This window comes from Panicum virgatum, chromosome 1N, assembly GCF_016808335.1.
Source record: "Panicum virgatum strain AP13 chromosome 1N, P.virgatum_v5, whole genome shotgun sequence".
Taxonomy (NCBI): Eukaryota; Viridiplantae; Streptophyta; class Magnoliopsida; order Poales; family Poaceae; genus Panicum; species Panicum virgatum.
Window position 1 is genome coordinate 16200992 of NC_053145.1, and position 22035 is coordinate 16223026.

Consider the following 22035-nt stretch of genomic DNA (forward strand, 5'->3'; position numbering starts at 1 on the left):
GCCGGCGCATCAGGCGGGTGAGGCTGGCGGGCTGCGCAGGGTCTTGGGCCGCAGGGCGGCGAGCTGGGCCGGCCGGGTGAAAGGGAGAGAGGGGAGGAGGTGGACCGGGCTGGGCTCGGGAGAGGGAGGGGAGTGGGCCGCGGCAAGGCTTGGGCCAACTTGGGCTGCTGGAATGGGCTGGTGGGTTTGGTTTTTTTTTTTTTGGGTTTTGCCATTCTATTTCTCTTACTTTTCTAAATCTAATTCAAACAAAGTTTGAATTCAAATTTGAATTTGAATTCAAACCACACTCAAGTAAAATTATGCACCAGCATGAATGCAACAAAAATTTAAACCTATGATAAATTTTAATTAATTAAGGAACAAAAATTAGATTAAATGCCAACTAAACACAATAAACCTTAGAAAATTTAACTAAAGCCAATTAATTTATTAACAAATGCTGAAATTTAAAATTAGGGTGTTACAGAGCGCACCTTTGCCTCCATTTGAGCTCATCCCCCACGTTCCCATCGATCGAAGTGATTGTGTGGTATGAGGAGCCGGCACCATGGGTCAAGTCCACCGCCAGCACGACGGCCCTGGAGGCGCTGGTCGACGAAGGGCTCTTGCCGCCGAACACCAAGCTGTCGCGGCCGGTGTGGATCGCCCCGAGGCCGGAGGAGAGGGAGCCGAAGCCCTCGAGCAGCTACACTATGAGCCTCGTGCGGCTTCACGAGCGAGGATTCGGCATCCCCACCGGCAGGTTCGTCCGTGCACTTTGCGACCACTACGGGGTGGAGCTGCACAACTTCGCCCCCAACTCCATCTCGCAAGCGGCGGTCTTCGTCGCCGTATGCGTGGGATACTTGGGGGTGGAGGCGCACTGGGATTTATGGGTGCATCTATTCTGCGGCGAGCTCTACACCGAGCACGTCGCGGGCCAGCCGAGGAGATATGCTCGGGCGGACGGTCTCATGCTCCAGGTGCGTGAACATAGGGGGAATCTGTACATCCCCTACAAGATGATGACGAACAACGCCGAGTGGACCCGAGGGTGGTTTTACCTACGCAACGACGACGGACGGCTCCCGGCGTTCACCGACAAGGTGCTCCGGGAGAAATCGGACGCGTGGAAGTGGGGGGTGTCGCCCCGCGAGCACCAGGACAGGCTCAAGGTTTTCGTCGACGCGCTGCAGCATTTGGCGAAGAGGGGGCTGACGGCGCCCGCCATCATCGCGAACTTTCACCGGCAGAGGGTGATTCCCCTCATGGAGAGGAGGTTGGCGATCTTCGAGCTGGTCCCCGAGGCTGCGGCCGAGGGTTCGAGGATGTCGAGTGAGCTGCTCCCCCTCGATGCCGCTGCTCAGAGGGCGAGGAGCGCGGTGGCGCACTTCCCCTCCGACCCTGAGGATCTCTAGAAGATCAAGATGCGCCCCGAGAAGGGGTACATCAGTCTGGTGAGTCTGGCTTTCGATCGTCGTTGATTTCACATCATTTCTTCTTCTTCTACTACTTCTTGTTCATGATCCCGGTCATGCTTACAGGGACTAAGCCGCAAAGGCTACGTCTCGAAGCCCCCGCTTCCCGAGGTTTGTGAAGCGAATCACATGCACGCAGAGGTGGTGAAGAAGAGGAAGGACAAGGCGAAGGAGACCTCCGCCAGGAAGAGAGAGAGGAAGGAGAACCACGCGAAGGCATGCGTTAGAGCGAAGAGGGAGGGACTCTCTTCGCCGACCACGCCCGAGTCCACCGAGGAGGAGGATTCCTCGTGCGGCGGGGTTGACTTCTCGGAGTCTAATGACTTCGAGGCGATCACGGGCGTAAGTCCCCCGCCGGCCCAGCGAGGGGCCGGCGTCGAGGCCTCGACGATGACGCTGGGCGAGAGGAGGCTCGCACCAGCGACACTTGTGGGGACGCCCGCAACGAGGACGGACCAGAGGTCGCCCGCGCCGGTGGTAGGCAGAGATTCACCTGCGCCGGCAACGGGGCAAAGGTTGCCCGCGCCCGCGGCGGGGCGACGGGCAGGCGAACATCCATGTCCGCAGTGTCAGCAAGCGGCGGGGCATCCGCGGCGAGCGCGGAATCGCCTGGACGGACGGCCCCGAGGGTTCAGGCCGACCCGAGGGCAACGCGCCCAGGCCAGTCGTCAGGAGACGGCAGCGTGCTGCAAGCCCAGAGGAGCGGCACGGGCAAGCGCAAGCTGAGCTCCCTATCAGTGTAAGTGATCTTAATTCCATTTTTTGTACTTGCTTGTTCGATTCCCCGATCTTACTGACCCCGGCATTCTCTCCCCCTCGGTCCAGCAGCAGGGCCGCCACCAAGGATCCGGTCCGCCTTGTGCCGACCAAGGCCCTCAAGATCGGGGCGAGTGCAACACTGCATTCAGCGCCGCAGCCCCCGACCAGAGGGTCCCAGACGCCAGAGGCGGCTGGCGCGACTCTCCAGGAGGCGATTGCCCGGGAGCCCAATTGGCCCAGCAGGCCCGAGCGGAGGAGGACGAGAACGACGCTGACCAGAGTGTCGCAACAATGGCCACTTGGGCCAACGTCGAGGAGGAGGCCGGCCGGGGCGGCGTGGAGGACGCCACCCAGCCGGATATCGATGTCGAGCCCGGCCGAGGCGACGCAGAGGATGCCGCCCGGCCGGAAGCTGAAGTCGAGTCCGGCCGAGGCGACACAGAAGATGCCGCCGGGCCGGGAGCCAGGGATGACGCCGGCCGAGGCGGTCCCGTTGATGCCGCCCAGTCGGGAGCAGGAGCGGGGAGGAGAGACTGGCGGGGATGCTTCAGAGCACCCCACCGGCCAGTGGGAGGAAGAGACCCTTGTCCCAGAGCCCACGAGGGCAGGGGTCGAGGGTGCCGCAGCATCGGTGGCGGTGCAAATGGCGCCCGCGGTGGAGGTGCCAGTGAAGGAAATGCCAGCGGACGAGGAGTTCGGGGACTCGGAGGAGAACGACCCGGCTGTCGCGGCTAGCGCTGCTGTCCGGATCGCCGAATTCATTTCAGCCTCCGAGGGCATCCTCGGTGCGGGGACGTCTGAGGGTGGCGCCAACATCTGGTTGCCCAGGAGGTCCGTGCATGAGGGGACTTGGCTGGCCGTCAATCCTAGGATCCCCCCTGCCTTCAATTGCAACAAGCTGATGGAGGCCAAGGCCTAGGAGGGCTTCGGTCAGGCTAGTGGCGACATTGAGCGCGCGCTCCTGTTCGCTATGGTAACCCTCCGGGGGCAGTACCTCGAGACTGAGAATGTGGGTAACTGTCCTGCAATTTTTATCACTTTGCGCTTCATGATTTCTTGCTCACGTCCTTCTTTTTGCAGCAGTTGAAACAAATGTCGCTCGACAAGAGCGAAGAGCTAGCCTACCAGTACACCAGGGCATACGTGCTCGCAGAGGACAACGCCTGTCTACTTATGCAGATAGGCAAAGTCAACGCCCGGGTGGACGAGCTGGAGGAGAGGGACCACGTGCGGGAAGAGGAGCTGGCCCAAGCCCGCTGCGAACGCAAAAGGCAGAGAGCCGCAACCGAGCACAAGGCCCAGGTGGTCAAGGTGCAGGCGGCCGAGCTGCGTCAGAAGGACCAAGTTCTCATGGTGAAGGAAAGCGAGCTCTAGAGCAAGGAGGCTGAGCTCCAAGATAAGGAGGCGATCATTGCGACGCTCGCCGAGAACCTTGTGTAAAAGGATGTCCTTCTTGCTGCACAGGAGGTGGCCATTCGGGACGTGGTGGCTGCCCTCAAGGAGGGGAAGGCCTCCTTGTCCGGGATCCAGGAGTAGGCGAATGCCGAACGGGCTTAGCTGGAGGAGGCGCGGGGGTGTATCGAGGGTAAGTATCCGAGATTTCCCTTATCTTTATTCTTAGTTTGCCGAAACATATCTTTGTTCTTCTGTTCAGAGCTGAGGAAGACGGTGGCGGAGGAGACCACGGCGAAGGAGGCCGTCCAGGTCGCATTCACGTCGGCGCAGGTTGAACATGCGGACCTGAAGCAGACTGTCGTGGTCATGTGCCATGAACTCGAGGGGGAGGGAGCTTCATCTGGTAGCTCGGTAGCCAGTCACCTGCGATCGCTGGGCGGTAGGGTGTCCGATCATATCTGGAGTGCCTTCCGCCATGACATTCAAAGATCCCTCAGCATGGCCTCGACGCACTATGACATGGACCTCGAGCGGGTGTCGTTGGGGTATGTCGTTGCGCCTGGCGTCAAGGGGGATGCCGCAAGGGATGCTATGGAAGAGGCCGATGCCGCCGTCGAGGGCTACGCCGCCGTCTTATCCAAGAAGATTGGGGATGACCTCCTCCCTGATGTTGAAGACAATGCCGCTAAAGGTCCGCAGGGAGGAGGAGGCAACCTGTGAAAGCCTTGGGCCGTGGAGCCCGTGTAAATAAGTCAGTACTTTGTCTTAGCTATTTGAGAAAACTAGTTGACGTGTATTGATAGTGTGGCTGCTTGAGGCCTTGTGCATTCGAGCCCTCATTTTCTTTACTTTATTTCCATGTTCTTGTATGTGTCTTAGATAGGTCTCTGCGAGGAAGTTTGTGTTCATAAGCAACTCCCGCGGCTTGGCCGGTCTCGTTCCATAGTCGTTTATGCCTTGCGTCTACCTTTCTAAGTATACGAGAAACTTAGATACGGAAATTTTTCAAAAAAACATTGGCATTTTAGGGGACGTTCGGGGGTTCCCCCAGTAGTAGCCCCCGAGGGTGGCTTGGCTTTGCCGAGGGTAAAGCCGAGTCAACCTCAGTGTTCGTGCATGTCTGAGCCCCCGATGGTTCGGATAGTTCCCAAAAAATAAGCAAGTAAAGCGTACTCTATTATTATTTCGGGAAATACAAAGTACGAGTGTAAGCTATGTACAAAAGAGCTTGGAATTTTAAGGATAGGAGCAACGTAGCTGCTGAATATTCCAAGCATTCGGCGCGTCGTCGTTGTGCTCCACTCCGACGCTGAAGATGGCGCCGCCGGGGGTGTATGCAACAGAGAAGGAGACCTATAGGAAGTCTTGGGCTGTGGAGCCCATGTAATCGGATTAGCAATTTACCTTAACATGTTTCTGTTCGAGAAAATAGATTAATGTAAATTGACAGTGTGGCCGTTCGAGGCCTTGTGCGTTCGTGCGCACCGTTTTCTTTACTACATTTTTGTGTTCTCGTATGCGACTTAGGTAAACTTCTGCGAGGAATTTCGCATTCATAAGCGACTTAGGCATAGGGTGGTGAGTGGGGATGCCGTATCTCGGAGGCGTAGGCGGTCCTGCGGCTCGGCCGGCCCCATACCGTAGTGGCTTACGCCTTGCATCCATTTTTAAGTATACAAGAATCTTAGATACGAAAAAATTTCGAAAAACGGTGGCGTTTTTGGGGACGTTCGGGGGTTCCCCCCGTAGTAGCCCCCGAGGGTGGCTTGGCTATGCCGAGGGTAAAGCCGAGTCTACCTCAGTGTTCGTGCGCGTCCGAGCCCCTGAGGGTTCGGAAGATTCCCAAAAAATGAATAATCAACACATACTCTTTATTACTTCGGGGAACTTGAAATACAAGTACAAACTATGTACAAATAGCTTGGAATTTTAAGGATAGAAGCGACGTAGCTGCTGAGTATTCCAAGCATTAGTTCTGGGTGCGATTCATCGGAGTGACTGTTCTGGGCGCAGCGGAATTTGCTGGTGGCTCAACTGGTGAGTTCGTCGGTGGGTCCTCCGCGTCGTTCGACGCATCGTCTCCCTGCTTCGCCAGCTCGACCATGAAGAACTCCCGAGTGAGATCGTAATCCCCCTCGCTGGAGTTCTCGGAGCAGGAGAGGCAGTAGTCCGCCGCAGCTTGAAATGACAGGAGTGCTTCACGATCGCGGATCCCAGAGAAGTCCGGGGCGACGCGTTCGCTGTAACACCCGGTTTATAAAAGGACATAAACCGAGCAATCATATACGTGCCAGGATCAAGTCACACATATATACAACAGAATGAACAATATATCACAGCACATATCACGTAAAAGATATAATAAAGCGAGTATGAATGTTATTTATTACATTAATGACAAAATGTCTGATACAGCGGAAGCATAGAATACATATGCGAAGAATTCTCGGAAGCAGGGCGCCACAGGGACGTCGACTGGGAGACGAACGCCTAGAAGTCCTCGTACTCCTGGTAGCTCCGGGTGAACTCCCTCCCGTCGGCAGGAACTGAGCAGCAGTAGAGTGTCCCCAAAAGAACAAGAGGAAAAAGTGTAGAGGAGGCAAGGGTGAGTACACAACTCGTACTCAACAAGTATAACACAAACTATGAGGCTCTAAGGTTGGCTGACTCAACTGCATTAGATTTTAATCTTGGCAAAATTTTATTAAAGCTATTTACTACAAGTTGATGAATTACCACAAAACCCAGTTACATAGTAATTAATCAAAATTAATTATGATACTACTGAGAACTAAACCAAACCAAGCCACCCGGGGAAACCCTCCTAACCAAAGGAAGATAACCCCACTAATCAAAAGGAGGATCTAGGCCACTCATGACCGTGAGCACGGCTAGTATACCCGTTTTACACTCTGCAGAGGTTGCACATCTTTACCCACAAGTCGTGAGCTACGCTAGTTGCTCATCACACTTCCTTAGGTGAGATGGCTAGCAAACTCACTATGAGGCTGTTACAAAGAATCTCGTTGGTGAGGCGTAACCGCGAAGAGTTAGATCGGCGACGATTAGCACAACTAACCAAAATGCAACCCAAGGGATATATATAAGATAATAAAGTGGCTACGAAATCCTTATAGGCATATAGTATTATAATGCAGTATGAAATTGTATTTAAAGTGATATGTGGTGTTCATGTTATACTTGCCTTCCTCAAACTGCTCCTGCTGCTCAAACTGCTCTGAAGATGGCTCCTGGTACTGGTACTGAGGCTCCTCAGATGGATCAACGTCTACTCACAAACACATGGCCAAAAACAATACACAACATAAACATACATGCAAAGAATAGCAAAAACTAAGAAACAGTACAACAATATATGAAAACAGTAACCAAAACTATGCTAGAACTATTCTATGCATTACAACGATCGCGTGGACATAAAGAACGCCTAAAATGGAGCTAAAACGCAAAATCTAGGCCAAAAACAAGTTCCAGGGACCTATTTGTAAGAAAACTGGAGTTCCAGGGGGTTTCTGGGCAAAACCGAGGACTAAAACATAATTAAACCTTAGATCCCGGGGCTAACATGCAAAACTGACTGCTCAGGACTGCGGTTTCTATTTCTATAGAGCTCAGGGGGCTACGCGCTAAATACTGGACTAAACTGCGAATACTTTTGACTAGAGGTGGACTGCGGGTTGAATAGGGAAAACTGAGGGTCTCTTTAGAAAAAGAGCAAGGCCGAACCGATACGTTTGGATCTCGGCCGTAGGATTTGGATCTGGCGGGTCGGATCTAATCAAGGCACGATCTAATCTAGGTCGTCCGTTTTAGATCGGGCGGCCCAGGTTGTTTGGGGCGCGCAGGACGGCGGCGCTGGTCGCCGGAGTCGAGCTCCGCGGCGGCGCTACACCGGAGGTGGCCAATCTTGGCCTTCCCGGGGTCAAAAAGGACGAGATCTGGGTCGGGAAGCATCTGCTCGGCGCGGGTGATCCACACGTGGCCTCAAAGAGGCGATGCGGGGCTGGGAAAGGGCTCCTCGACGGCGAGGGAGGCTCGGCGGCAACAGAGCTCGCCGGAGCACGGTGCCTGGGCACCTAGAGTGCGCCAGGGTCTACAGCATCTAGCACAAAGAGGACCGGGACGACTCGGGGTGCTTACCCAGGGCTTGGGTCGGCCGGAGCTGCAGCAGAGCGACGTCGGCGGCGAGTCCGGCGGCGGTGAGGAACGGAGCTTGCGGTCCTGGCGGTGGCGTGCTCCTCCGGTCTCCGGATCTCCACTGGTGGCCTCGTGGGGTTCCTGCGAACGCGTGCAGGGGGTCAGGAAGGCTCGGAGATGGCCGGTGGCGAGCAATCGAGGCGGCGGGTCGACTTACCGCGGCAGAAACAAGGGTGAAATTCCCGTGCGTGCGTAGCGGAAGTCGAGGATGGCTGCCTCGGGGTTGATTCTGGGTCCAAGGCGGAGCTCGCGCGAGGGTTTGCAGGCGTTGGGGCGCGGCAGTGTCGCGTGGCCGGGGTGGAGCAGAGCTTCTGCGCCGGCGGAACAATGGGGAGGCGGCGGCTAGAGTTACGCAGCTCTGTGTGATGGATGAGGGTCGGGGGGGGTCTTGCAGTGGTTTAAAGGAGGACGCCGGGGATCTCGGCGTGGGAGCAGGGAAGGAAGGCCGCGGTGGTCTCGGCCGGAGATCCCGGTCGTTGCGCGGGCGCGAGGGAGATGGGGGAAAGAGATGGGACCGACAGGCGGGCCCGGGCTGCAGCGAGGGGAGAGGGGCGACGCACGGGCGGGTGAGCGGGCCGGCTGGGGAAAGAAGGAGGCTGGGCCGCTGCAAGAAGGGAAACGGGCCGCGGGGAGAGGGAGAACTAGGCCGGCCGGTGAGAAGGAAAAAGGGGTCGGGGGTTGTGCCAAGGAAACTGGGTTTTGGGCTTGGTTTTGGGTTTCTTCCCTTTTCTGTTTCTTTTTCCTTTCCTATTTCAAACTAACTCAAACTAGAACTATTTGAATTCAAATTCAAATTCGAATTCAACCCTAGCGCTCAAACAAAAATAACAATGCACCAGCATGAATGCAACAAACATTTTATCCTAGAAAAATTTTAATTCCTTGCGAAACAAAAATTAGATTAAAGGCAAGACTAAAGATAATAAACCTTAGAAAATTAAATAAAGCCAATTAATTTTATTATTAAATAGGAAATTTAAATTAGGGTGTTACATTCGCGCACGAAGTCGAGACCCCCAAACCGAAGCACCGTGCCCGTCGGGTGTGGGCGTGGCTCGTCTGCCATATAGGGGACAAGAGGGAACGAAGAATCCACGCAGCGCATTCCCCTACCTAGCGCGCCAACTGTCGGTATCTAGACCCGGCGATCCGGCACCAACTAGTGAAGATGCTGCGCGATCCCTCACCATAGATGGTTGACGCAAGAGGTAACACAGGAACACACGGATTTATCCTGGTTCCGGCCTCGGGGCCGTACGTCCAGCAAAGGGGTGTGCGAGTGCATTGTACTATCTTGCACCGGGGTGCTTGTAGTAGGGGATACAAGTGAGGCGAGAGAGGGAGGGAAGCTCCTAGGTCTCTGCTAGATGATAGAGGCAACTGCCAATATCAGGGGTGTGAGCGAGTGAATCTAAAGGAGTTGGTCTTATGAGAGTCTGAGCAAATGAGAAGTAAGATCGGGTCGCCCAGGAAGGAGCCCGCCTCGTCCTTTTATAGACACAAGGAGGGGCGGTGTACATGTATGGGGGGTCGGATGTCGTCGTCTTCTCCCCGAATCGGGGGTGCGCAGTGGATATCTACTGTAGAAGGTACACTGTGAGGCACTGGAGAGTAAGGCGACGGGCGTGCAGTTGTCCTGGGTGACGTCCTGGCCTTGTGGAGATCGTGCTGGCGTCCTGATAGCTCCTGTGGGCGTCGTGGCGGTTGCTGTGGAGGGTACCGTCCTCTAGGCATGCATGGCAGAGCGTCGAGGGTCCCCCAGGCAAAGGTCTTGCTCTGGTCAAGGCCCGAGCCGCGTCCGAGGGTCGCGCCCATACCTGTCGAGGGTTCTGCCGCAGAGGAAGGTACACGAAGTTGACAGCACAGTGGCGAGAGCAGTGCCGGGCACGTCTGCACAGGGCATCGCAGGTACCCACAGTGTCGCCACAATGCCAGGGATGGCGGAGTAGTGACCGGAGTTGGCGGATGGGACTCCGGTCACCATCGCTGTGCGGCATGGCGGCCTGACGCCGTCTAACCCAGGCACTGCGGTGGAGTGGTTGGCATTTAATGCCTCTGTCAGACGGACGCCGTCTAACCCAGGCGCTGCGGTGGAGTGGTTGGCATTTAATGCCTCTGTCAGACGGGCAGGTGAATAGATAGGTTACTAGTTCTGTCAGCCGTGGGGTGGTCTCGAGTGAGGCGGAAAGGCGGTGCGCTGTCGAGGGCCTCAGCGGGGAGGCCTCGAGCAAGGCGAAGATTGTTCCGCGGGTTCGAGGGGGATCCTCGGATGGGCCATACCGCGGAGCTGGGTTGTGAGTTGGGCCTCTTTCCCTTCGGATCGGAGGAAAACTGTGGGCCTTGACTTGTTGTGACTATAGAGTGTGTCGGGACGGCGGGCACTGTGGGCCTGGTTGCCCAATCGTGTTTTGTGTTTTTAGGGGTGATTTGGTCCCTGGGTTGGGGTGCCCCTAATCATGGTATCCGACACCAAGATAAGCATGGTAGCCACTCATAAATTCACAAGTTTCAGATGGATCTTGGGATAACTTATATGCAGGTTACATTCAATGAGTGGCATCCGCCTTAATCCTCATGCCTTTACTCGAGGACGAGCAAAGGACTAAGTGTGGGGGTGTTGTTGACGGTTCTTAAGTCCTAAAATTGACTGTCAACCACAGCAGTTTTCTATGATTTCCTAAACACCGAACTTAGTTATAGGGCTTATGACTAATCAATTCCACGAGTTTCGGTGACTTGTGATCTACAGGCACCCATAGTTGCATTCCAGGCAAAACACAAGTGAACACACAAATAAATATGCAGAAGATCGCAATTCCAGGGTGTCACTTACAAGGGGGCCCATAGATCAGAGAAAACGGGTTAGGGGCCACATGGATAAGATCAGGGGCCACATGTTAGCGTCTCGGAAAAGGATAAGGACGATTGGCTAACACGTGGGGTCGGCCAACCTGTGGGGTCGGCAAAACCTGGACGGCCTCCAGTCCAGGTGCACTTCAATATGGCGTGCCCCCTACTCCTCTTGATCACCTTCCATGTATGCGTTTGGCGGGAACCGACGTTGAAGGGTATAAAAGGGGCCTTCCTCTCCCCCTCCAAGGGCATATAGACACACACACACATTCATTCACCATTCACCCACTCTCATGTGAGGGAGATAGAGTAGAGAGGCTCCACTTGTATCTTAGCCTAGAGAGTGTGTGAGGAAGAATGCGGAGAAAAGCCGGACTTGTCGGCATCTCTTCGGCTTGTACCTTGAAGGATATGGTATGTTTGAGTACATATCCGGGTTCTTCTATTCGGTGAGTTTAAGTTAAGTTATTCTTTTGTTCTCATTCCTTTGCAGGATCACCATCCGTGCTAGTAGCGGATGCTCTAGAGGAGGACCCCTGATAAAGACGGGATAACCCTACGCAACTCTAGAGTAGTAGTCGAAGGCATAGGCGTGGTGTCTGGGCCTTAGATTACCTTTGTTTGCAACGAGCTCCACGGTGTGACTAGGGTAGACAGCAGGAGGTGATAGCCCTGTCCGTCCAGCGTAACAACAGTTGTTGCGTTTAGTGCACTCCCCGACGTTCGGGTTCGGCGGTAGAGTAATAGCCGGAGGTCCTTGGCAGACTAGGGTCAGATCGGTGCCCGAAGTGAACGAGTGGTAGCATGAGTTTATCTTTTCTTGAACCCATCCTTAGACTAGAGTCACACTACCCTAAGATAGTTGTACTCTCGTTCCCCGTGGAAATTACGATACCCTGAATACTCCCGGGTGAAGTGCTACAACGGTATTTCCGTGCACTTGCGGACTTCTCTGTGGGAGTTAAGAAATACCAACAGACTTCAAGGCCATTAGGCATCCAATGTCGTCCAGCTGAGAAACCATTATTTGGCCGTGAAGGGGTTTCTGTGCCACCTCCAACATCTCGTAATACACTTTTGTGGTTGCCTCTGGCTACTCCTGCGGTCCTTCACCGAAATGTGCCTCATAATAGTCATCTAACATGTCTCTGATCCCACCATCTGCATCACATTCATTAATGTGTTGCCTCACGACCTCGTCCCTCATACGATGGGCTTCACCATGAAAGGTCCATCGGGTATAGTCTGGCGTAAATCTATACTTGCAAAGATGTTGGCCCATGACCTTCTTTGTCTTTCGTTTCTTGTTTGTACAACTGCTGCAGGGACACCACATGACACTCGCTCCTTCAGCATGCAACCATGCCCCTTCTGAGAAACTATTGGTCTTCTGAATCTATTCATTGGTCATGCTAGCTTGACTTGGATGGCCCATGTACATCCACTCACGGTCATCCATCTTCCAAGATATCAGCGAGTAATATCAAAATCAAATACATGTAGATGGTGTCCCTACAATCTAATAGGTGAAGATAGGTCATAATCCGACCCGAGGATGCATATATGCAATCAGTTTCCATGATCCACTCCTATCCCATACAGAATTTCGGCAGCACCTCCCCACTGTTCTCCAGATACACGTCCTGGAAGGGAGATTGTGTATCCGGAGAACAGCGGGGAGATGGTGCCGAAATTCTGCCTCGGATCGGAGCGGGCCAAAGAAACTGACCCCATCTACGCATCCTTGGGCTATCTAAAGAACATGGACAATTCGAAACAGATACGACCATAAATATGCAAAAGATCTGCATATTTCCAACCATATCTCTTTCGAACGGGAGATGCCTAACCGGGTTACGTGAACTACGAACATGAAAAAGGAAAGAGGATCAAATATCTGTTGACGGTGCGTAAGTGCCATTTTCACCCGTCAACTATACTCAATAATAAAGGAAAACCACATGGCTTACTCGCATATTTGTATCACTAACCTTACTCCATAGTTGTTTTCAAGTTTTGTACATTTCAGATGAGCAGGAGCGGAATAAGACGAAAACACGCAGTAGACGCCATACAACTACGCAGAATATCGCGTCCGGCGTCACCCACTTACAAAGAGGGCCCATCTGGCAGAGCAAACGGGCGCGCCACGCATAATGCATATAAGGAAAGATATCAGGGCCCACATGTCAGCCTGCCAGAGAAGGATAAGGACGAGAGGCGGCCAGGTGGGGCCGGCCTCCCGTCCAGGTGCATTTCGAGGAGGAGTCGGCCCCAAGTCTCCTGATTACCTTCCATATGTGTATTTGGCGGGAATCGACCTCCACTAGTATAAATAGGGCCCCCTCTCACCCCTCACACACACACACTCTCTTCATTCCATTCTCTCCAAGAAGGATCTCCTCTCTCTTGCTCTCTTAGCTATGTAGTGGAGCTAGGCTAGTTCTCTTTAGCGAGCAAGTCATCCTCGGGGTCATTGAGTAATCCTTGGCTCCTGGTATGGCTTTGTATCCGACTTGTCGGACTTCTATTCATAATATAGAGTTCTGCCATGGTTGCTTTACTATCTTGATAGTTTATCAATCCATGCTTAGATCGTTCATAAGTTATGCTACGGTCTTGGTTAGGCCAGATGATCCGGGTACGGATAGAGGTTCGTTGTGCCTTCGGGCTTGCTCTAGTGTTTTACTCGTCCATCTGAAGGGTGGGAGACCTAGGGGCACTAGAGTAGTGACTTCATACACGAGCGTGGTGCTCGGGTATGCGGGATCCTTCGGATATGACCGTGCTCCATGGTGTGACTGGGGTAGATGGCAGGTGGTGACAGCCCTGTCCGTCTGGCGTAACAGCGGTGTTGTGTTTAGCGTACTCCCCGATGTTCAGGTTTGGTGTAGGAGTTCATGCATAGAGGTAACGGGACTAGATGTACTCCGGAGCGGGACCTTCTCCCTGTTATCCCATTTTCCTGGCACCTGCAGTTCTAACCATGATCTAACATGACCCCAGCTTTGGATAGAAGCACTAGGACACCTAACCTAGCCTAAGCTCCAGCTGACTTGATGTAGGATAGAGTAGTTCTTTGTTTTATAGTTTCTCTCCTTTATTCCTTCCTCTTGGAGTGTGGATGTGTGCTGTGTCGCATTACCCTTGCTTATTCTTTATCTGTACTTACCCCTGTTAGAATATTGCCTATTGCTTGAGGCACAATGTCATGGTTAATGTTGAGTACAATACCTTTGCCACTGCCGTCCTTTGGGACACAAATAAATAACGATACCCTTACTCTCCAGGTGAAATGCTACAATGGTATATCCGTGCGCTTGCGGATCCATCTGTAATCGTATTGATTATACCACAAGAGTGGCACCCCTTGGGTGCAGTTGCTAGGATGGGTTCGGCGCCCTCATTTCTAGTGATTGCACTAAGGACTGCCAACAGGCATTTCTGGCACTATTGCTAAGGATTAACCATTCCTAGTGATTGCGCTAAGAAATGTCAACAAGCATTTCTGGCGCCGTTGCCGGGGACGGCATGTGAACAAAGATATTGTGCCGATATTAACTTAGACCTTGTACTCAGGATATAGTCTTTACTCTTTCAGGCTAATGTCACTTTATGTCTTCTTTTATTTTTGATTTGAAAAGAAGACAGGGGTAGTGTATGACCGGTTTCTCCCTGCCGGAAAACTACACAGACAATCCAGAGAGGCTCGTGAGAAGGGCACGACCTCGCGTCGTTCCTCCTCTCGCTATCCTCCCGGCACAGGAACCCATTTTGGAAGCACCACTCGTTCTTGAGGCTATGGCTGAAAAGACTCTCCGCGAGTTCTCCGTCCCCTCCACCGACAATGTGGCCACTGGCCCCAACATCAATGTAGGGGATGTGAACTTCAAGCTCAAATCAAGCCTCATCAACATGGTGCAGGCTAGCCCATTCTGTGGCAAGCCAAATGAGGATGCAAATGCACATTTGCAGAATTTTCTGGAGCTCTGCGACACCGTTGTCATACGGGGTAATGCCGCCAACGTTGTCAAGCTTCGTCTGTTTCCCTTTTACCTCCTGGGGAAGGCGAAATAGTGGTTTTATAAAGAAAAGGACATCGACACCTGGGCCAAATGCTCCAAGGCATTTCTCGCAAAATTCTTCCCGCTGGGCAAAACAAATGCCCTGCGCGGGAGAATTTCAAGTTTCCAGCAGACAGGTATGGAATCCATCCCAGAAGCTTGGGAGAGACTGCAGGAATACATCCTGGCCTGTCCTCATCATGGCATGGACGAGTGGCTCGTCCTCCAAAGCTTCTACAATGGGCTCACAATGACATCTCGAGCCAATATTGATGCCGCTGCTGGAGGAGCCTTCCTCGACCTGACCATAGCCAAATCCAAAGCATTGGTCGAGAAGATGGTCTCCAATCAGGGGTGGAGCGATGAACGACTCCAACCCCGCACCAAAGGCATGCATACCATCAAAGAGACGGATATGATTGCCGCGAAGCTGGACCTCCTAATCAAGAATATGGAGGAAGGGAGCAAACAACCAATCCATACTCCCGTTTATGCCACGGGTTCGCACTTCACGTGCGAAGTCTGCGGTAATGATGGACATTCGGGGAACGACTACCCCGAAACCCGTGAAGACTGCACCTACCTCAACAACAACAATGGGTACCATCCACAACAAGGAGGCCAGGGGTGGAACCAGCCACGTCCACCTTTTCAGGGAGGTAATAACTACAATCCTTCTTATAATTCGAATTTCAATTCAAACCAACCTCCCTTGAGAGAACTTGTTCTTGGCCAAGTTAAAATCAACGAAAATATAAATAAAAAGCTTTTGGCCAATGACAAATCCCTGGAAAGTTTAAATGTCAAGCTTGAAACTTTGTCTTCAACTCTTAAAAACCAGTTAAGTTTCAACAAAATGATCGAAACCCAGCTTGCACAAATTGCTGCTTCGTTACCTGCTGTTGAGAGCGGGAAAATACCGGGGCAACCCGAGTCTCCCGTTGAAAATGTCAGCATGGTGTCTACCGGACGGGGTAAATCGTCCCAGAGGCCACCACGCAATAACCATGCAGGTAGGTACTATCCCCCAAGGAATGACGTTTGGGATGGCATGGTGGCAGCGGTGCAAGAGGATCCAGGGGTCCCCATGATCAGATGCTCGATCTACATCAAACACTTCGAGCGATGCCTATGCGATCTGGGGGCAAGCGTGAATATAATGCCCAAGGTAATATATGAAGCACTTGAATATCCTGCTCTTTTCCCAACAACTATGCTCGTACAGCTTGCAGATTCAACCATTCGAGACTCCTTCGTCCTTGCCGACTTTGTGGTAATGGATATGGAGGGCGACCTCAGAGTCGACCTCGTACTTGGGCGACCGTTTCTAAGGTCTGCCAAGGCAAGGATCGATGTCGGAAAGGGGGAAATCCGTTTCCGTGTCGGAAAGGAGGATATGTTTTTTAGGTTCAAGAAGAAGGAAGAGCAGCGCTTCATGATCCAACAAGACAGTGAAGGGCAAGGACTCTGGGGTGCACCAGAACCCCAGCCAGAACAACGACCCTCCGCACCTAAAAGAAAGAAGAAGGAAAAGAAGGTGTGGCGGAAGGTCGAGAGTTCGGCCTCGTCCAGTTCTCCAGGACGAGCCGACGAATGGTAAGAACGATGGAGAATAGTCGTGCACGTCGGACTTTAAACGATGCGCCCTTGCCAAAGGTAAATTGGTATTTATCTCATATTTGTTTTCCGCTTTTCAACATTTTCTTTGCACCTTATTTGTTTTTTTCTCCACTGCATGTTTGAAATTTTCAAAATTGTTTTCTGCATGTTGGAATTTTTTCTAGCACTTTACCCTTTTTACAAAAAAAATATACCAAAAATATTTTCTGAGTTTTTAATCCTTTGGGAAAAATAATTTGGACATCTTTTTGAGCAAACTTTTGGCCATGCACCATATTTCCAAAGTTCATAACCGTTGAGGAAGCATCAGGCCGAAGGGGGGCACCAGGGGGCCCACCCTGGGGCCGGCCGACCCCACAGGTCGGCCAACCCAGGGCCAATGGCTCCTGGGCCCCACCTTCTCCAATGGCTCCATAGCCGTTGTGGCTTGCCTCTTCTCTGGTGCACGTGCCATCTTCTCTTTAAATAGGGGCCGAGAGGGGTGTTGAGCTCTCTCATACTCACACACTCACTCACACTACCTGTAACACCCCGGGTGTTTGCACAGTAATTGTGTAGGTTTGCTATACATTATGTGCTTGATTTAAGTAAAAAGGATCTTTTTGTAATTATGAAAGGTTATATGTGTAATTATGATTTTATGCAAGGTCCTTTTTGCAGTTGTGTTGAATGGGTTGTGTAATTATAGTTTTAGTGGAGGGTGTTTGTGCAAAATTTTAGTGCATTTAATGCATGGTAGTCATTTTGCTTGTAAGTCTACATTTGAAGTGAAATTGCTTTGAAAAAGACAAATTTCCTGGAATTCAAAATCCCTTCAATGATTTTAATTTTAGCTCTTGAATCTTTGGTCAAATAAATTTTTGCACAACATCAAAGTTGTAGATCTTGAAAAGTTGAACAACTTTCATGTTGGGCACTTTTCCATTTGAGCTTTGGTTTAAAAGTTATTGCTTGTTTACAGAAAGGTCCCTGGAACTTTTGGAAATTGCAAAATCGCCCTTATCCCCTTCTTCCCCTCCCTGCTCTGCTTCCCGTCGCCGGCCACCGACAACGCCGCCGTGGAGCGCCTTCCCGGCTTTCCCGGCCATTACTCCGCCGTGCGCTGGCGCCCACGCGTCGCGGACGAGCTCCTCCCCCTCCTGTTGCCTCGCGCTGGAGCTCCCTGGCCGTGCCACGCGTGCCGCCGAGTCCAGAAGCGCCCGCGCCGCCGCCACCTCGCCGTCGCAGTGGAGAGCCCGCTGCAGTGGCCGCCGTCCCCTTCTAGCGAGCGCCCGGGCCCTACAAATACCCCAGAAACCAATTCCTACCGCCCTTTTTCGCTCTCCTCGCTCCCACACCGCAGAACACCGCCGCCGCCCCGCTGGAACGCCGGCGAGCTCACCCCGCCGCGGAGCCGCCACCCCAGACCCGCTCCACCCCTACAGCCCCCACCCTTAGCACCGCCTCGACCTCGCGCAGCTCCCAGGCCACTTCCCCTCGCCCGAACCTCACCGGAGCTACCTCGCCGCCGTGCTCCGAGCCCGCAAGCCGCCGCTCGCCGTCGACACCCCACCTCCGACCGCCCTAGCCTCGATTCCAAGCACCCAGAGGTGCGCCTTGCACCCGTGAGGCTCACGCACCCCTCCACCCTCGCCGCCGGTGAGCCCCTCGCCGGGAAACGACCGGTCAACCGCCGCCTCCCCTCTCTGACCCGGCCCAGGGACCTCGGGTTTAAAGGAAAGAAAACCCAGGGGGTTATTTGATTAGGCTCAGACTCAGATGAATAGTGCCTTAGGGACTGCTTTGTAATATTTTTCAGTGAACTTTGAAATTCTAGATCAATTCATAGAAAATTCGTAAAATAGCAAATCTTGATGTTTTGGAATCCTTTTGAAGATCTCTATGCAGTAGAACCATAATATGTTAGGCTTTAGTTGCAAGTTTTTGCTGTATAAATGGTTTTGTGTCACTAGATAAATAAATACTAGATGTATAGTCTTTTTCTTATCTGATTCTTGAAAGCTGATATTGCTATGAAATTTTGGTGGTAGTTTACTCATGTAACACTAGCTTTTCTATAAAAATTTCATGGTTAGTTCTCTTGTGTAACTATTTATTTGTTTTAATCTTTGTTTAGTACACTTTATTTATGGTAAATAGTTTCTGTTTGTAATAAATCATGATTTTATTTTGGCATGTTCTTTTTGAGTAGGTTAGCTTGTCCAGGAAGTTTAAGCTTCAGTTCATGTCTAGAACAGGAGTTAAAATTGAATCTTGTTAAACTGGTGTCTGTTTTGTTTAATTTATCTGAATTAATTCCGTGTATATAAAATCATGAAAAATTCACAGTAGCTAGATCATCCCTGTGTAGATCTCCTGTTAAATTTTGAGCTTCTGTTTTGCTCTAGTTTGATCTGTATAATTCAAGCTTGTGCTAGGTGTTGCCTGCATAAATGATTTGTTGTGATTAAATGGTTAAATGTCTTGGCATGATTTTTACAGGGTAGATTACTTTGTTCACGTTCTGTTTAGTGTAATTTTGGTAGATTTTATTACTTTTTGTACTCTGATTTGTTGTTTTATTTACAAACCATGACTTAATTGTATAGGAAAATCACCAACACTCATTTTATGAAGTTAGTTAACTTCTTTTGTGCTGTTGATCATGATGCCTTGTGTAGTTAAGTGTGTTATTTAACTACTCTATAAACGATTGCCCATGTTTGTTTATAATGTTGTTCTTGCATTACATATAGACACGACTGCCTTATCAGACGGGACGTACGAGCTGATCCCGGAATCTGACGGAGGTGATCTAGAAGCTCAAGTAAACACTGCGGAACTAACTGAAGCCCCGGACCAAAGTTCGGAAGAGCCTAGAGCTGAAATAGTTAGCAACTACCGAGAAGGCAAGCCCCGGACATAACCTATATTTCAAATTATTATCATTTACTGTTATTACTTACTTGTGCATTTACAGTTCTTAGGATTTGAATTGAAACCCTAGATGCATGATCCTAGGAACCTATGTACTGAACACTAGACTTGAGTTCGAGTAATTGCTAAGCTTATAGGAACGGTAAAAGTCGAGTGATTGCCTGTCACTCGCGAGCTTTATAGGAATTGCTTGTTTACTTTCTGTTATCAATATAAGGACGACGGACGGGGTTGTGTTCGAGATCATGTCCTATGTGAGACCCCGTCTGTGTTGATGAACTTGCTAAGGTCGCGGTGTGTGGTAGTGCTGGTTAAGTTTTTGAAAGTACTAGTCACATGCCGTAAATATGGTACGCGGCAAGCCTAGTAGCCGATTGGACCGGGGAGTGGATATACCTCCCACTCTCTCAGTAGGGATAGGTTTTATTATATGTTGCGCAACACTACGACTTCTAGGGACAAGGTTCGGCCTTGGAGCCCTGTAGTCGGGGAGAGTGGCACTATCCACAAGCCGGAAAGAAAGGTTAACGGTTGTTTGGGAATGACCCGACGGTATTCCAGACGTGTGTGCTAGGTTACCCTTGCAAGGTTGAATTTCGATTCAGAATCGTCCGCCTCTCACGATGAAATGAGACTGCTTGATCTCTTTGCCACACAGAGTAATAAGAGCAACAATATTCTTATTAATCTTGATGTTTGCTTAGAAGTTCCACCATGATTGGTTAGTAGATGCTTACATAGAATGGTTAATCAACTAGAATCTTGAAGCTAAAACTTGAAAGTAAGGACCTACTCTTTATTGCTTTTCAGCAAAGGAAAACCAGAGCCTTACAAAGCCTTGCATAGTCTAGCTAAGGTGGGCTACTCTTACCCGTTGTCGGTTAAGTCTTGCTGAGTATTAGAATACTCAGCCTTGCTGTTGAAACTCTTTTTCAGGTATGAGTTTTGAGGATCAGATCGCTAGCTTAACCTATCCTTGCTCATTGCCTCCTGGCTGGTCCGTAGAATGGGATACGTCTTCGGCCGGCAATGACTATGACGAGTGATACCAGGCTTGGGCTAGCTTGGTATACTTTTGGCGACGTGTTGTAGTCATCGTGTTTCATCTTCCGCTGTTTAGACTCTGAACTTATAACCATGGCTTGTATAACTGTTTTACTTAAGTTGGCTTTGTAATAAGGTTTTCAACTGGTTTGTAATCATTACTATGCCTGTGTTGTAAAAATTGTGGTTGTAATATCTCTGGACTCGCCTTCGTGCGGGGTATGCTTGTTCGATCCAAGAATCGGTGGTTGTATCGGGACGTTACCCGACATACCAAAAATTGTTCCGTTTGAAGTGCGTTTAAGCTAATGTTGCCTTTAGGGTGATGGTTTACGCACTTGAGCCGGGATAATTTAGGCGGTTCTGCCACAGCTGGTATCAGAGCTACAAGCGTACATTAGAGGTGTTGGAACCTTAAAAATCGCTTTCCATATAAAATTGGAACCATAAAGAATTTCGGAAAACTACGTTGGATTCGTTAAGAGTTGTGTTTAGAACGTAAAGTCCTAGGGAATTTATGGGAGTTACTAGGTGGTTATCTCTGTATGGTTTATGTTATCTGACTTCCAGCACTTTACATTTTTGTCAAACCATACTCACAAGCAACTCTTAATTCTTGTAACGACGCACCTACGTTGAGGTAAGATGGTAAGGATCCTCAGTCAGCTGAGGGAGTCTGACCTTCCCGTCGGTGATGCGAGCCGAACGCTGCCCTCAAGCAGTGGCTTACTTGAGGTGCTTCCAATATACCGACTATTGTTGACTATATTGGGAGTAAAGTGTACTCAGTCAGCTGAGGGAGTCTGACCTTCCCGTCGGCGATGCGAACCGAACGCTGCGCTCAAGCAGTGACTTACTTGAGCTGCTGCCAATATACCGATTTCGATCGACTATATTGGGAGTAAAGAAACTTGTGAATACGCCTCTGAGTAGCGTATGCTAACGTTGGCCATACGGCGGAAATTGTATGGCTGCCGCTTCTATAGTGAGCGGTAATGTTTGGGAACGTTTTCATGAGTGCTGGCATGAAAGGTTCATTGGATATATATATATGTTCTGTCAATCTTATGCAGGTACGCTAACCACGATTCGATAAGATAAGAACGGTTAGAATGTATCGACTAGCTATATAGGGAGAGCCGTATTTATGTATACCACCGTGCTAACCACGTAAGCCCAACCATAGTTGGCAATTGTTTATCTTGTGAGGTCGGTCAGGACGTGCATGCATATTTGGTTGATGTTTGATTGGTTCATAATAGTTGAAGTTGCTACATGAGCTTGTTAAGGAATTTCTAGTGTGAATCCTTATAAGATAAGTGTTAGTGTGCTTAAAACATGAGTGAGTGAAACTCTGATTTTAGTAGCATGTTTGTAAAATGCTTAGGTTTCCTTAGATGAAAAATATGGTTTCGAGTCATGCCTTCCTCCTAAGCCCCATCTTGTTGATATAAGGATCTTTTCATTCCTTAGAATCTCAAATGATGAACCAGTACCAATTGTGGTTTATTATTCTTTGAGTTGGAATCATATCATCTTGTGAATTAGAATCACATTTGTTTTACCGCAGTCTTCTTAAAGCTTTATTTGAGAAGTCTTGAGATAATTGCATTACTCACATTTAAATCCTTTTTGATTCAGATGGCGACTTGTTCCCAGATCTTTTGGGATGAGGAGGGAAATGCTCATACCGACTGTCTGTACTG

At 50.6% G+C, this 22035-nt stretch overlaps 1 non-coding gene across 1 annotated transcript; it reads right to left on the minus strand.

Moving 5' to 3' along the window:
- Positions 1-14847: 14847 nt before the first annotated feature.
- LOC120657920 lies at positions 14848-14956 on the minus strand. Its single transcript, XR_005668449.1, has one exon. It is a non-coding gene; the product is annotated as a small nucleolar RNA R71 (small nucleolar RNA).
- Positions 14957-22035: the final 7079 nt, after the last annotated feature.